Source organism: Micromys minutus (assembly GCF_963924665.1).
Source record: "Micromys minutus genome assembly, chromosome: 12".
NCBI classification, from domain to species: Eukaryota; Metazoa; Chordata; class Mammalia; order Rodentia; family Muridae; genus Micromys; species Micromys minutus.
Window position 1 is genome coordinate 45,661,946 of NC_137981.1, and position 8,284 is coordinate 45,670,229.

An 8,284-nucleotide genomic window follows, 5' to 3' on the forward strand; every position below is an offset into this window, starting at 1 on the left:
GAGTGCTTTACCCACTGAGCCATCTCCCAGCCCACAATAACATTAACATTTTAAGCAAAAGTACCCTTGCTGCTGATTTGTCTCTCAGATTTAGCCACTTGAAAAACAAGCCTTTTTCCGGATAACCTTTAGATTGTTTGAGATGAGGTCTCATTGTAACCCAGGACTTGCAGTGTTGGACTTTGCAATGCTAACCCTTTGTGTGCCTCCGCATCTCAAGTGCTAGGTTATATGGATGTGCACCACCCTGCCTGGCTGGGCTTGATAACTCTTTAAATAGATCAAATGAAAGTGAAAATGACAATTTATCTCAAAGAGGCGTGTCCATGAGAAGAAGGGGGACAATCTAATGTACTTAGTTACATGTGGAGGTCAGAGAACATACCATAGGGGTTGGTTCTTTCTTCCACCAAGTGGATCCAGGGAGTGAGCTTAGAATCACCACAGGCTTGCAGGAAGTGACTTTATCTGCTGATCCAGCCCCTTTGTGCCTTTATTATTAAAGAAGATGATAAAATAAAGATTTTCCCCCCATTAGGTCAAGGAATTTTAAGTCAATTAATAACAATCTAAGAGAAGAAAGAAAACTGAGATTCATAAAAATGGAACACTTTCAGAGGTGTGAAAGGTGCATAAAATTGTTTCTTTGAAAAGAGATCAATAAAAATAAAGAAAAATTATTAACAAGCAAGCTGAATAATGTTCAGGAGGAAAAAAGAAGAGTGGGGAGGGGGAGGGAGAGGGCAGGAGGAAGGGTGAGAAAGAGAGATAGAGGGAGGGAGAAAGGGAGTGAGAATATGAGGCCGCATGCTAGATCACTCACTAAAAAGCTTAACAACAGACTCAAAAGAAACCAAGACTTGTGTTACTCAATGGACTGAAGCCGTTGGAAGCTGGAATAGACCAACTAATTAGGGAAGAAATTGTAAAAGGGGAAAAGCAGGTGAGTTTTACTGTTGAAATCCATATCTTCTTCTTTTCCACTCCTCGCACCCCCTTTTCTGGCTATTTACTACTGGAACCGGGTCTTAGGCTGCTCTCCCGTTAGCTATGTAGCCAAAGATGATCTTGAACTTTGGATCCTTCTGCCCCTGCTTCCTGAGTGTTGGGATGATCGACCCTTCCCCCCCCCCCACGTCCCAGTTGTATGCACATAGTCATATACAGGCACATACACACATACACACAGTTAAGATTAAAATTTAAATTTATTTTGAAGCCCAAGGACAGTATCAACACAATTTATTCCATCAATAAAGACAAAGCAGTCAGATGAAACAGTGGTATCTTCTGACGGAGTCAACAGCCATTTTCGAGTGCAATGATTCTAAGCTATTTCTCTTCTTCCTTGTCCTAAGTCTGTTTCTGAGCCTAGAGAAGTCAGGTACCTGTTTCCTTAAAGATAAGGATTTCAGTGTGACAGTGGTGGGCTTTCTAATAAATCTTTTTCCAATCTGATAAGAAGGGATCCTTAGAGTTGGGATCATCTCTTTCTCTCTTCTTTCTTTCTTGGATGTGATGGTGGCATCTGTGGCCGTAGTAGCCATTCTGTAACTGTGAGGCAGCAAACCTGAGGAGCAGGGCTAACTTAGTCCCACATATTCCACTTGTGATTTTGAGGAGCTAGCAAACCAACAGCAGTAATTGTCTGTCTCTAAGTATCTGTTTAGATTCCAATCGAATCCCAGTTACTTACACCCAAGCAGTGTTAAGATGGTGAGGATCAATAATAGAAGTTTTATCCTGAGCAATAAAAAAAAAACAACAGATTTTTTAATTAAAATTAAGCAAAAGGTGCATAGGCCTACCTCCTCTTACCATTATTATTCCATCGCTTTCGAGAAGGCTGAAGGGCATGGAACACGATAAGGTAAACAAAAAACCGTAGAGATACAAAATGAAAATACAAAATAGAGCAAGACAGAATTAGCAACAGCACATCGGAAGGCAGAAAACAAGACCCTGGGATTAATTGCAGGGAAATGTGGACTAGTATTTTTGTATGATAATGAAGTGAGAGCAGTTGTAAAGCCCATTGGGGATTTGGAGGCTGGGCTGTGCTGTCTAAATCAATTCTGTGCTTGGTAGAACATGGCTAGCTCTGGTTTCTGGATTTCCCAGTGATTTGCCCCAGTTTTTCAGAGGAGACTAACTTAGGGCGATAATGAGGATGTATCCATCCATCCACCAGCCACCCCCTGCGCTGGCCAGCCTCTGTGTGGATTTGAACACCATTGCTGATCAGCTGAAAACAGAAATGCTTATCAAAATAAGCAACAAGCCCATAAAACTGTGTCAGTGTTTGCTTACAGTGTGATTTCTCTCAGGTATCTAGGAGTTTTTGGTAAAAAAAAAAAAAAAAAAAAAAAAGAAAAGAAAAGAAAAAAATACCAGAACTACTACTGAATTTATTGAAGTATGCATCTCAGTTAAACACAAACCAGTAACTCCTATCCTATGCACAGTATGCATCTCAGTTAAATGGGTACAGATAAAGTAACTTGAATCCATTTCTGCAGCACTTAGGCAAGGCTGAAAATGATCATCAACTGTAGCTGTAACTACTATTACATATCTGTGAAAAGGTTGTGATGGCTATATTTGGTTGTCAACTTGACTACATCTGGAATTTACTACCCGGCCCCCCAAAATGGGGGACACACCCATGAGGGATTTTTGCTTAATTAGAAGTGGGAAGATGCACTTTAATCTGGATCTTTAAGGTAGGAAGACATACCATTAATCCAGATCTCCTGAGCTGGGAAAACACACCTCAAATCTGGCCCATGCTTTCTGGAGGAAACCTTTATAAGGTCATGGAAGAAGGAAGCTTTTGATCTGTGTCTGCTTGCTCTTTCCTGGCTAGCCAGTTTGCTCCTTTTCTAGTGTTAGAGCCTCCTTCTTTGGGACCCCAGCATACACGGAAGACCTGCTGAGACATCCAGCTTTGTGGACTGAGTGACTACTGGATTCTTGAACTTTCTACTTATAGCCAGCCACTGTGGGATTAGCTGGACCACAGTGTGTAAGTCATTCCAAAAATAATCCCATATATATGTATTCATTCTGTAAGTTCTGTTACTCTAGTGAACCCTAGTACAAAACTTTGATAGAATAAAACCCTTATAAGGAAAAATGGAATAAATAAAGAGCGAGATCAAGGTCCTTCAAGAGAAAGCATGACTTCCCCAAGAGATCAGTTCCTCTAAGCTAATATCAATTAAAGGAAATCTCAGATAGAAGCCTAAGAGTACCGGATTGGTTATTCTGGTGGTTTTGAATTGGGTAACGTGATCTTAAAAGTTATTTGAGAGAATCATTATATCTCAGGTTACTGAAAAAATATGAGCAACACAGGGAGGGGAACTGGACGACTGTAATCAAACCAGTGCTGGCTAAGGATTATAAGGAGAAATAAAGAGCCATAATGGATCCTACACACTACTAGGAGCCTGGTCTACTTAATGATGCACATGGGGTAAAGTTGATTTTTAATTCATAATATAGTCTAGAATAAAGGGTTTTTTAAAACTAATTTTATTGGATATATTTTATTTACATTTCAAATGTTATCACATTTCCCAGATTCCCTTCCATATCCCCTATCCCATCACCCTCCCTCTGTTTCTGTGAGGGCGTTCACCCACCCACCCACCTCCTCTTGCCTCCTTGCCTCCCCTACACTGGGGCATGGAGCCTTGGCAGAACTAAGGGTTTCTCCTTCTACTCATGCCCAACAAGGCAATCCTCTGCTACACATGCAGCTGGAGCCATGGGTCCATCCATGTATACTGTTTGGATAGTGGTTTAATTCCTGGGAGCTCTGATTGGTTAGTGTTGTTATTCTTATGAGGTTGTAAACCCCTTCAACTCCTTCAGTTCTTTCTCTAACTCCTCCATTAGGGACCCTGTTCTCAGTTCAATGGTTGGCTGTGAACATCTGCCTCTGTATTTGTTATTCTATGACAAAGCCTCTCAGGAGACAGCTATATTAGTATCCTGTCTACATGCACTTCTTGGCATCAGCAATATTGTTTGGGTTTGGTGGCTGTATATGGGCTGGATCCCCAGATGGGACAGTCTCTGGATGGCCTTTGCTTCAGTCTCTGCTCCAAGCTTTGTCTTCATATTTCTTCCTGAGAATATTTTTGTTCCTTCTTCTAAGAAGGACTGAAGCATCTACACTCTGGTTATACTTTTTCTTGAGCTTCATGTGGCCCGTGGATTGTATCTTGGGTATTCGAAGCTTTTGGACTAATATCCACTTATCAGTGAGTGCTTACCATGGGTATATTTTTGTGACTGGGTTACCTCACTCAGGATGATATTTTCTAGATCCATCCATTTGCCTAAGAATTTCATGAACTCATTGTTTTTAATAGCTGATTAGTATTCCATTATGTAAATGTACCACATTTTCTGTATCCATTCCTCTGTTGAAGGACATCTGGGTTCTTTCCAGCTTCTGGCTATTATAAATAAGGCTGCTATAAACATACTAGAGCATGTGTCCTTGTTATATGTCGGAGCATCTTTTTTGTATATGCCAGATGTGGCATAGCTGGGTCCTCAGTTAATACTATGTCCAATTTTCAGAGGAACCTACAGACTGCTATCTAACTTGCAATCCCACCAACAATGGAGAAGTGTTCCTCTTTCTCCACATCCTTGTCAGCGTCTGCTGTCACCTAAAATTTTGATCTTAGCCATTCTGATTGGTGGGAGGTGGAATCTCATTTTGTTGTTTTCATTTGTATTTTCCTGATGATGATTTCTTTAGGTGCTTCTTAGCAATTCAATATTCTTTAGTTGAGAATTCTTTGTTTAACTCTGTCCCCCATTTTTTAAAAATAGGGTTATTTGATTCTCTGGAGTCTAATTTCTTAAGTTCTTTGTATATATTGGATATTAGCCCTCTATTGGATGTAGGATTGGCAAAGATCTTTTCCCATTCTGTTGGTTGCCATTTTGTCCTAATGACGGTGTCCTTGACCTTACAGAAGCTTTGCAATGTCATGAGGTCCAATTTGTCTATTCTTGATCTTAGAGCATAAGTCATTGGTGTTCTGCTCAGGAAAATTTCCCCTGTGCCCATGTGTTCAACGCTCTTCCCCACTTTCTCTCCTATTAGTTTGAGTGTATCTAGTTTTATTTGGAGGTCTTTGATCTACATGGACTTGAGCTTTGTATAGGGAGATAAGAATGGATCAATTTGCATTCTTCTACATATTGACCAACAGTTGGACCAGGACCATCTGTTGAAAATGTTATCTTTTTTCCACTGGATAGTTTTAGCTCCTTTGTCAAAAATCCAGTGACTATTGGTGTGTGGGTTCATTTCTGAATCTTCAATTCCATTCCATTCTTCCTGTCTCTGCACCAATACCATACGGTTTTTTTTTTTTTTTTTTTTTTTTTTTTTTTTTTTTTTTTTTAAATCACTATTGCTCTGTAATACAGCTTGAGGTCAGGGATGATGATTTTCCAGAAGTTCTTTTATTTTTGAGAATAGTTTTCACTATCCTGGGTTTTTTTGTTATTCCAAATGAATTTGCAAATTGCTCTTTTTGAATTGAATTGGAATTTTGATGAGGATTGCACTGAATCTGTAGATTGCTTTTGGCAAGATGGCCATTTTTACTATATTATTTCTGCCAATCCATGAGCACAGGAGATCTTTCTATTTTCTGAGATCTTCTTCAATTTCTTTCTTCAGAGACTTGAAGTTCTTGTCATACAGATCTTCCAGCTGCTTGGTTAGAGTCACACCAAGGTATTTTATATTATTTGGGACTATTGTGAAGACTGTCATTTTCCTAATTTTTTCTCAGATTATTTATCCTTTGAGTAGAGGAAGGCTAAGAATTTGTTTGAGTTAATCTTATATCCAGTTACTTTGCTGAAGTTGTTCATCAGCTGTAGGAGTTCTCTGGTGGAATTTTTGGGGTCACATAAGTATACTATCATATCATCTGCAAATAGTGATTAGAATAAGGTTCTTGATGAACTAAAATGTTATTACAAAAGACTAATAAAGTCATAAAAGGAATTTGAGAAACCGCAAATACAGTTTAGGATTTTGGGAGAATTTCTTAAGACTGAAAATCTAAAACCCTTAAGAGTAAAGAGACAAGCTTGGCATGTAACATAGAGAATTTACAAAGGGCATTTGACAAGGTATGAAAACCTATGTCTACAATATTCTCATGAGTTTGACCTAGGCACCTAGGCACAAGGAAGAAGAAGAATTAAAGAATAAGAACAGGTAAAAAGAGGTAAGAAAAATTCTCTTTCAGCAAATACCAATTTCTGGAGACATGCACTCCCATTCCCGCTAATGAATGGGTGCTACCAGATGAGATGAAATTAGAGATACAACTTCAAATTACCTTAACATCTATTTTATCACCAGCTTGTATGCATGTTCATGATCGTGAGTCTCTCTCTCTCTCTCTCTCTCTCTCTCTCTCTCTCTCTCTCTCTGTGTGTGTGTGTGTGTGTAAATGTGGATACATATGTGTAGAGATCAAAAAGCAATTTTCATGAGTGAGTTCTTTCATGAGTGAGTTCTCTCCTTCTACTGTGGTTCTGGGCAGTGAACTCAGGGCCCTGATGCTGATGGGGGCCAGGGCTGTGCACGCTGAGAAAGGTTAATTTTCATTTAGAGTCTTTTGCTTGCATTTATTTCTGAAGGGAGAACAGAGGCTGTGAGGTCATTGTCTGGTAGTCAGGACATCTAATTTCAGAAAAGTTATCCATCTTATCGCCCCAACTGACCTCTTTGGGTTGATCATCTGTTCTTGTCTTTGACATAGAGCACCCACGGTGACAGCTGGGACCTGTGATGAGCTCTTGCTGTCATTATCCATAGACTGTAGTAGGCTCTATCAGAATCTGTGAAGTCTGTCCTCAGTAGGATGTGAGATTTCTTCTTTTCTCTGCAGAAAACCACCCTTGATTGGTCATTCTGTTTGTGAGAAGGGAAGCATTTTGCAAGAAGGATTGCTGAGCAGCTTAGCAATTCTAAAAAGGAGTGCCTAAGAGCTTCTACCAGAAACTCCTATTGAGCCAGTGAGTGTGGGCAGTGAATGTTAGATAAGCCACAGTAGAATGTTCCAGTAAATCTTATGGCCCTTTAACATTTAGCATGTCCTCCCATAAAGGCCAACAGAGTCAATCAGAGGGGAACTACTCCCAGCTGCAGACAACTCAGAATTGGGATATATGACAAACATAAATGTCGTGTGTGTGTGTGTGTGTGTGTGTGTGTGTGTGTGTGTGTGTGTGTGCATGCACAAGCCCACCTTTGTCTTTCTCCTGAACAATGTGCTAGGGCTGTGGTAGGTTTCTAAAAAATAAGTATACATACTCATTGATACTGATTTCAGTCAATCTTTAGTTCACCTGTATAGTAAAATAATTTTATTAACTGGCTGAATCTTGTGCAGGTTTGGTGTGGGACCCAGAAAAAGGCATTTTGTGGCACCCTTCTCCTTCCACCATTTCCATACCAGAATATATTGGAAAAAATAAAAACTAGGGAAAAAGTAATATCACCAATTGATAACACGGTGTGGTGGCAATGAATTTCGAGGAAGTTAATTTCGTTTTTAACAATCAATATGATTCTCAGCAGTGTGGCAGGAACGAGCACAGGGGGCAGACTAAGTCCTAGCCCGTGGCACATGGATAATGGTCCAGGTTTCCAGATGTTCGTTAGCGCTGCCGTGGCAGTAGTGAGTGGGTTCAGGCTTACCACTATTAACCTTCCGTAAAGCAGAGGTAAGAGTCAGAAACGAAATACAAGAAGGGATTTAGAAGTTCCTTAAGTCCGCCGCACTTTAAGGACATGGAGAGGTCACCTCCTTTCAGGACTTGCTTCATGTTCCTCCCATTTTTAGATTCTCTTCTTTATTTACTTTTAAGTGGTCCAAAGCCTGGAGGACTAGAGTCCAGGGGAGTCTGTGTCCAGTGGCCTCAGCAGAAGGGCGCTCCATACCACGTTTCCACAGGCTCGTGTTTCTTCAGGTCGCTCTGGTTTTGTATTATCTGCTGACAGGATGTACAGTGCTGGCCCCGCCCCTTTACACATAAGCACATGTCAAGAATAAACACCATCCATTCTTAAGAAAACCGTGTAGGGTATAGTGTTTACCTAGAAAGCATAGGGACCAGAGTCTAACTCCCAGCATCCACATGAAAAAGTGTGGGCACAGTGGCCCATGTTCATAATCCAGCACTGGAGAGGCAGAGACACCCGGCCAGCCAGACCTTGCCTGCTTTG